Here is an 8,727-nt window from a genome sequence, read left to right on the forward strand (position 1 = left end):
TGTCGTGAAAACTTCATCTTTCCTCAATTCATCTTTCCTACTTTGTCTCATTCAGAGGCTCTAATTCACATGATTCATACCGGAAATATTCCAAGCCTTCGGTTCAATGATATTAATAAACTCCACCTGACTCTCCAGCTAGCAATGTGGAAATTAATGGTCTAATTAATGGTGCCAGACGATGCCTGGGACAACATCACTTTATTCAACTAAAGTCAGCAATATACATTAACAATGTGAAAGGCACAAACTGTACTTTTACCCAGAGCAGCCAGTTACATCTGCATTCAGATACAAAATTCAGACCATTGCACAGAAGATAGACGAGCCCTCACAACGTTGGAAATGATTTTGTTTGATAAAACAGTCCATCCTAGACTTGCTTAGAACAACTCGTGATAACAAAATTGCTTGATTTTTTTTGTGTGGGGTAACACATGAAATGTTACTGTATTCCGACTGATGTGAACCATTTGCACTTCAAGTTATTTGAAAACGTCCTTCAAAAAAAGATATGGGAACAAATTTTAGAAATCATTGATCAAAGGGATTTTTTTTGGACTCAAGGAAGATCCATAGTGATATTTTGTAAATGTTTGGAGCTGTGATTGCTTCAAATTTTTAACTAAGACATTGGCATACAGTGGACGACATCACAATTTGCTGTAACATGAAACTCGCAACCACTGTGAACCATCGCCTGATGGTTCAGAATTTAACAAGGACCTCGCAAGGTTCGTGGAATGGACCGACGAGTGATACATGAAAATTAACAAAGGCATTTCTGAAATGATTAATTTAGCTAGGAAGAATGTAGAGACCTCACATCTCTGTTTGCATTTCAATATACTATAAATTACTTTTCTATTATATCCTAAAATACTCGAGTCTTTGTTCATATTTAATACACTCTATCTTGTTCCGGGGTTAAGATAGTTTCTTTATTTATTTCACTCAAGACTGGATGCTGTACTTTTGCCTCAGTATTGACCAAACTCGGTTTGGTGCCAGCTTATATCACTTGAGCTGCTTTTTCAGGAAGTGAATCTCTCCACCTGTTAAGTCAAAATAATCTGTTCATGCTTAGATTGAAATAAATCCTATTAATATCATCCCAAATTCAGACTCGGTTATTTTGTATTTATTCATTGGAATTGAACAGGAATATGACTGGCTGTTCTTGGTGGAGTGGGAGGGGGAGTTAAAGTGTTCAGCCACGGGGCCGTGAGGTTGGTTGGCACGGGTGTCCCAGAGATGTTCTCTGAAATGATCCGCAAGTTAGTGTCCTGTCTCCCTGATGCAGAGGAGACCACATCGGGTGGAACAGACACAGTGGATGACATTTGTGGAAGTATAGATAAGTTTCTGTGGGATGTGGAAGGATCATTTGGGGCCTTGTTGGAGGTGAGGGGGAGGTGTGGGCGCAGGTTTTGCACTTCCTGTGGTGACAGGGGAAGGTGACAGGGGTGGGGAGTGGGCTGGTGGGGGGCATGGACCTGACGAGGGAGTCGTGGAGGGAATGATGCCTTCGGAATGCAGATAGGTGTAGGGAGGGAAATATACCCCGAGTGATGGGGTCTGTTTACAGTGGTGGAAGCAGCAGAGGATGATATGATGTATGCAAGGTTGGTGCGGTGGAAGATGAGGACCAGGAGGGGTCCCTGTTGCGATTGGAGGGATGGGGTTCAAGGCATCATCGACCACGTGGGAGGGGAAATTGCATTCTTTGATAAAGGATCTGGGATGTTTTATGGTGGAACTGGTCCTCCTGGAGCAGATGCGGTGGAGGCAGAGGAATTGAGAATAAAGGATGGCATTTTTACCTGAGGTCGGGTGGGAGGAGGTGTAGTCCAGGTAGCTGTGGGAGTCAGTGGGCTTGTAGTAAATGTTTAGTTGGTCACTGGAGATAGAGATGGAGAGGTCTAGGAAAGGGAGGGAGGTGTCCGAGATGGTCCCTGTAAAGTTTAGGTCAGGGTGGAAGGTTTTCGTAAAGTTAATGAACTGTTCAACCTCCTAGTGGTTGCATGAGGTGGCATTGATACAGTCATCAATGTAGCGGTGGTAAAGGTGGGCAATGATACCGGTGTAGCTGTGGAAGATTGACTGTTCCACATATCTGACGAAGAGGCAGGCATAGCTGGGGTCCATGGCTACCCCTTTGGTTTGGAGGAAGTGGGAGGATTGAAAGGAAATGTAGTTGAGGTTGAGCATGTACTGCTTGGGTTGGCGTGACAGGAAGAAACTGAGGGCTTCGAGGCCTCCATCATGGCGTTTGGATGTGTACAGGGCCTGGACATTCTGTTCATTCTGGGGCTTATCAATAGCTTGCAGTTATTATGGAACTGCAAGGGCAGTGGCTGGGAACTCGGAGAAACCAATGGTTCAGTCTTCTGCTTGAAGCAAATTTTGACCAGAACATTTAAACACCACAACGCTCACTGTAGGAAATGCCAGTGCTGCAACTTGTAATAATATTTGAAACTTGGTTAAAAATAGGAATTTTTAGTTATAGTTTCTGAAATAATCAAGACAAGAATTAACTGTTAGAACAAGCTCTATCAAAGAGAGAAGATTTGCAAGGTTTGAAACCACACAGTGCTGTGGTTTATTTGAATTCAATGTTGGTCAGATTTAGATACAGCCAAGGTGATCTCTCCATATATTGATTCTGTTAATCGGACACACCAACATACCTGTCTGTACTAAACTGTATTATTTGTTTAGTTGATCAAAATTTAGGAAATAGATCAAACAGAATGTATTTGGGTGGGAAGGTGATGGATACAGAAGACAGAATCAAAAGCTGGGAACATTAAATCTGAAGAGAGAGTAACAAGTAGTACACGATCAAAGACATGAAAAGGTGCATGTCAATGTGTTCCAGACGTTAGTGAATCGAATGAGCTTGTTAGATAGTCGAGAGACTCGTCCAACGACATCCTGGAATCAGACCGTGAAAGAGAGATCGAAAGGTCGATTTGCAAATGTCACTTCAATGTGATCACTTCACACTCTGTGTCCTGATCTAGGCCACATTGGCAGATGTTTCTGCCAGATTGTATCCCCTGGGTTTATTTTCTGATCAGAAGTGAGATGTGTGGCTTGCTGCTGGCACATAGAATGATACACCAGGCGCTACTTTCCGTATTATCAGCACAAACAGTCTTCCTACCTCTGAGGGTGAACACACTGACAGTGTCAAGAACAAACGGACAGTTTGCTGTTGGTCTCAACATTGTATTCAATTCCATTTCCATTTTCCAGAATGAAGCAGAAGAGATTATTTCAGCTAGAGTAAATTATCTGTCAGAGAGATAAGAAGAGATATCATCGGGTGAAAGGAGCGAAATGACAATATGTAGTTTCGCTCATAAACCTATGTTTAAGAGTAGAAAGCTTGAGGGAAGGTAATAAATAAATCTAAGAGACAGCATTCATTAAAAGTTGGAATTGTAAGGTTTAAGCAATAAAATTCAGCAGGGCTTTGGTGGAAGTGAGACCATCTGGGAAGTGGTTGATTCTGTTTTCCGCAGAGGCAATGAGATGTGCCATCGGGTGTAAAAAGTGGATGTGATGCTTCTTGACTTCAATCAGGTTTTTGACCAGATCTTGCATCTTCAATATACTAAGGGTTCATGGGATCTGGTGCAGTTTGGCAAATGCATCGAAGGTTTATTTGTTGGCAGAAGGTAATGGTCGAAGGTAGTCATTGTGAAGACATCTTGTGTCCAGTGGCTTACTATACGACTTGGTGCTGGATCCTTTGCTGTTTGCAGCGTATATGAACGATCTAGTCAAGAATGTAGCAATTTTGATCAGTAAGTTCAAAGATGAGGTGAAAAACGTTTGGTTTTGCAATTAATGAGGAGGAAAGCCAGTGTGACATCGATGACCTTGCCTGTTGGAGAGAAGAATTGAAAACAGAACATTATATCCTAAAGTCTGTGAAGTAAAGCATTTTCAAGACTAACAAATGAAGTGAATATACGATGCATTGTTGGAATCTACAAATACAAAGGATAAGCGATCTTCTGTTGTGCATATCCACATCATGGAGTGGGGGTTGGAGCTATAGTCTGGAGATATTGTGGCTAGACCATTACTTTAGGAAACTGGGGTCTGAGCCTGCAGTGCTGCCACATCAAGTCATGAACTAAAGTTGATAATTAAACAACTCATTGAAAGAATAAGCTCCACAGATATCCCCTTGCTCTGCTTTGGAGAGCACAACACATCAGCGCAAAAGTTAAGGTTGAAGCATTCACAGCAATCGTCAGCCAGAAGTGCCAATTGTCTGATCCATCTCGGCATCTTCTATAGATCACCAATATTACAGATACCTGTCTTCAGGGAATTCGCTTCTCTCCATGTGAAATCAAGGCACTGTTGGGCGGGGGGCACTGGTTACTGCAAATGCTATGGAGCCTGACAAAATTCTGGCAATAATACTGCTGACTTGTGCTAGCCAAGCACTCCCAGTATAGCTACAATACTGGCATGGACAATGTGGAAAATAGGCCAGGCATGTCCTGTGCACAGAAAATAGGTCAAACCACCGTGGCGAATTACTGCTCCATCAGTCCATGCTCAATCATGAGTTAGGTGTAGGAAGGTGCTTTCAACAGTGCTATCAAGCAGCACTAGCTCAGTAATAACCTGCTCAGTGACATAAAATGTGGGTTACGCAAGGCCTACTCAGCTCATGACTGAATTACAGACTTGATTTAAACATGGCTTAAAAATGTGTTGCTGGAAAAGCGCAGCAGGTCAGGCAGCATCAAAGGAGCAGGAGAATCGACGTTTTGGACATAAATAAGCCCTTCTGAAGCCTGATTCCTGAAGAAGGGCTTATGCCCGAAACTTTGATTCTCCTGCTCCTTTGATGCTGCCTGACCTGCTGCGCTTTTCCAGCAACACATTTTTAAGCTCTGATCTCCAGCATCTGCGGTCCTCACTTTCTCCTAGTTGATTTAAACATGGACAAAGAACTGAATTCCAGAAATGAGGGAAGAGTGACAGCCCTTCACATTAAGGTCACATTTGACAGAGTGTGATATTATGGAGTCCTAGCAAAACTGGATTCAATGGGTATCAGGTGACAACCTCCCTGCTGCCTGCAGTCAGACCTCACACATTGGAAGGTGGCTCTGCTTGTTAGAGGGCAGTCGTCTCAGCCAAAGCAAATCTCTGTTGGAGTTCCTAAAGAAAGTGTCCTTGGCCCAATCATGTTCAGCTGCTTCAGCAATGCCTTTCCCTCCCTCAGAAGGTCAGAAGTGAAATCTGCATTGATCTAGCATTTTTTTTGTGACTGCTCAGTCCACATTCAAATGCAACAAAATCTGGACAATTTCCAGACTTGAGCTGACAAGTGGCAAATAGCATTCACACCACAAACCTGCGAGACAATGACCATTGACAATAAGAGACAATCTAACCAAAACCCCTTGACATTCAATAGTGTTACCATCACGGAATCCCTCACCATCGACATCCTGGGTTTTATTGTTCATTAGAAATTGAGCTGGACACTCCATATAAATACAGTGGTTGTAAGAGCAGGCCAGAGGCTAGGAATACTGCAGCGAGTAACTCACCCTCCTGACTTGCAAAGCCAACTGACTGTCTAAGAGACAGAAGTCAGGAGGGTAATAGCACAGCTCGCCCTTTGACTGGACAGGAGCACCTTCAACTGCACTCAAGAAGCCAGACATTGTCCAGGACAAAGCATCCCACTTGATCAGCAGCACATCCACAAGCGTCCATTGCCTCCAAATCTGATGCTTAGTACCTGCCATTTGCTGAAAAATGTGTTGCTAGAAAAGCGCAGCAGGTCAGGCAGCATCAAGGAGCAGGAGAATCGATGTTTCGGGCATAAGCCCTTCTTCAGGCATACCTGCCGCATGCACTATCTAAAATACTGCACTGCAGTAACTTAGCCACTTCCTTACACAGTACCTTCCCACTACCACTTGCATCTCGATGGATAAGAACAGCAGATACATGGGAACAGCACCACTGTAACCTCCTCTCTAAACTACTCAGCATCCTGACATGGAAATATATCATCGATCTTTTACTGTAACTGGGTCAAAATCTGGAATTCCCTTCCTCAGGTCATTTTGGAACATGCTATTTCAGAAAGGCAGCTTTCTGCCATCTTCTGAAGGACACCTACCAACAAATAAAAGCAACCACCGGTTTCCATGAGTCAATAAAACAATCATTGAAGCTAACATGACAGTTTGAGAAAGTGGTTAAGGAGGCATTATGAGCATGTAATAAGCAATTGAAAGGTTTGGAGTAAAGTTCCAGAATCAAACTATACCATAGTAGCTTCAATTAATGAAAGAGTATGAAATGAAACTGCTGAAGTAACGAATGATAATCACAGACCTACCAAAGTTTTGAAGCATGTTACATGGTTCAGTATTGCCCTTCAGAGGAGGATGTGTGACCTTCCTACCTGGCCTGCCCTACCTGTTCAACAAAAAGGTGATGGTTCCTTTCCTGTGCTGAACCTGACTAAGAAACCCATCAGGAGAAAGTGAGGACTGCAGGTGCTGGAGATCTGAGTTGAGAGTGTAGTGCTGGAAAAGCACAGCAGGTCAGGCAGCATCCAAGGAGCAGGAGAATCAATGTTCCAGGCATAACAACTACATCAGGTATCTTAATAAAGGCCTTATGCCCAAAACGTCGATTCTCCTGCTCCTCGGACGCTGCCTGACCTGCTGTACTTTTCCAGCAACACAGTCTCGACTGAGAAGCCATTTGGTTGTAATAAAGCTTCTTAAGAAAGATCAACCATAATTAGCCGAGCAAGATGGCAGGCCTCAAAAAGGGAGCTGATGACCACCTTCTTGGGATATGTGACTAACGCTTTCATAATTCAGTGAAGAATTCAACAAATGCAAATGACGGTGAGTCAGGCTCTTCAGACAGATTTTAGATTGGTGATTGGATGCAAAGTCTCCTGAGATGTTGCTGTGAACAGCAAGAGAGTTCTTGCCAGTATTCCACTCCAATATTTGTTCATGATGTAAAGTGTCAGATTCATTGCATTTCTGTGCTTTCTGTGCATTTCCAACATTCGGATCACAGTGATGATATCATGAGACCAGTATTCTCGAACTCCAGTTTGATGTTGAATGGCCAGGGTTTGGAATATCATCGTTTTGCATTTGAGTGAAATTTGAATTTAAAGAAATCCTGGAATCAGAAAGGAAGGCAAATGATGACCATGTAACCCGAGTCAATGGAAAAATACAAAAACAGCTGGTTCACGAATGACAAGGCATCTGTCACATCTACATGGTCTGGCCGACATGAGATTCCAGACCCACTGGGAAGTAATTGACTGTGTTCTGAAGTGGCTTTAGCAAGCTATTCAATGGGCAGTTGGGGATAGGGACTCATTGCTGACCCTTACCAATAAGTAATACGTGTAATGAAACCTCGTAACAACTATATCAATTAAATGTAATTGTTGCGGCAGTTCCTGTATTTCACGTGAATATTCTAAATTTGCAGAATTTTCAGCACTGAATTGTTAACCTAAATAAAAGTTTTAAATTATTTATCTTTCAGAAATAAATAAAATCTGTTGCAATTCGGCTTCATAAATTTTTATTCACTTCTGCAAATGGTGAACATTCTTAAAATAAACTTGTTTCGATTTGAAACTTACCAACAAATCACTTCATTCACCTGGCTTTGCTGCCAACATCACTTCCTTGAAGCCAATTAAGCATTTATGTAAATAAACACAGAAATAGAATTCTCAGAATAGATTACAGAACCACAAAACCCTCATTTATATTTCCCCACAAGCACAGCACACGAATTGTGGAAAAAATGCAAATAACTCAATGGATTCCAATACTAATTGATGTTCGGACTTTTTAATACATAAGTTGTATGATTGTTGAATGACAGAGGTATCAATTGTCATGTTTAGTCAAAAAACTATAATTAAGAGATACATTGGCACAGCTAATATTTCTGTGTCTCTTTTTCTCTCTTCCCCTCCTGCCTTCCCCCTTTTTTCTTTATCTCTGATGCCTTGTTTTGCCTCTCCACAATCAGACAATGTTTTCCCCCATAACATGAAGCCAACACCTCACCAACATTGCCTCTCAGCCAAATTCATCCATTTCTTTCGAGAGATTTGAGTCAGGACAAGATTTTCTCAAAAATCTGTCTGAGCATTGAGTGATCTGGAAATGCTTGATAGGAATGAGGCTGCAAGACTTTACTGTGTTAGTGTTTTCATTGTATCTCTGCACTATTATTCTTGTCTGAGGAATGTTTAATGGTTCAATGTAATGCATATTTAGTCTATAATTAACCTTACGCTGCACATCTCATGGAAGGTTTAATATTATAGAGGTCAATTTATTCTGTATCGACTCTGGGAGGATTTTTTTTAGGGAATCCTGGATGCAGCTCTACTCTGTGTCTAAACCAAAATATATTTGACATGATTGCATTGGACAACACAATATAGAGGGAGATTTACCCAGCACATTACATGAGCTGTACAATCACAGAAAACATTTGATGTAGCCGTGTAAAGGGGTTTGAACTCCTACCCACTGTCTTTCTGATTTTGAAATGCTTGACACCAGAATAAAAAGGGAACAACACTATGCATCGAAACTTTGTTATACAAGTAGACTATCATTTACAGGCACAGACATACGCACACACATAAGCAAATCATCTCTGAAC

This window comes from Hemiscyllium ocellatum (genome assembly GCF_020745735.1).
Source record: "Hemiscyllium ocellatum isolate sHemOce1 chromosome 15 unlocalized genomic scaffold, sHemOce1.pat.X.cur. SUPER_15_unloc_21, whole genome shotgun sequence".
NCBI lineage: Eukaryota > Metazoa > Chordata > Chondrichthyes > Orectolobiformes > Hemiscylliidae > Hemiscyllium > Hemiscyllium ocellatum.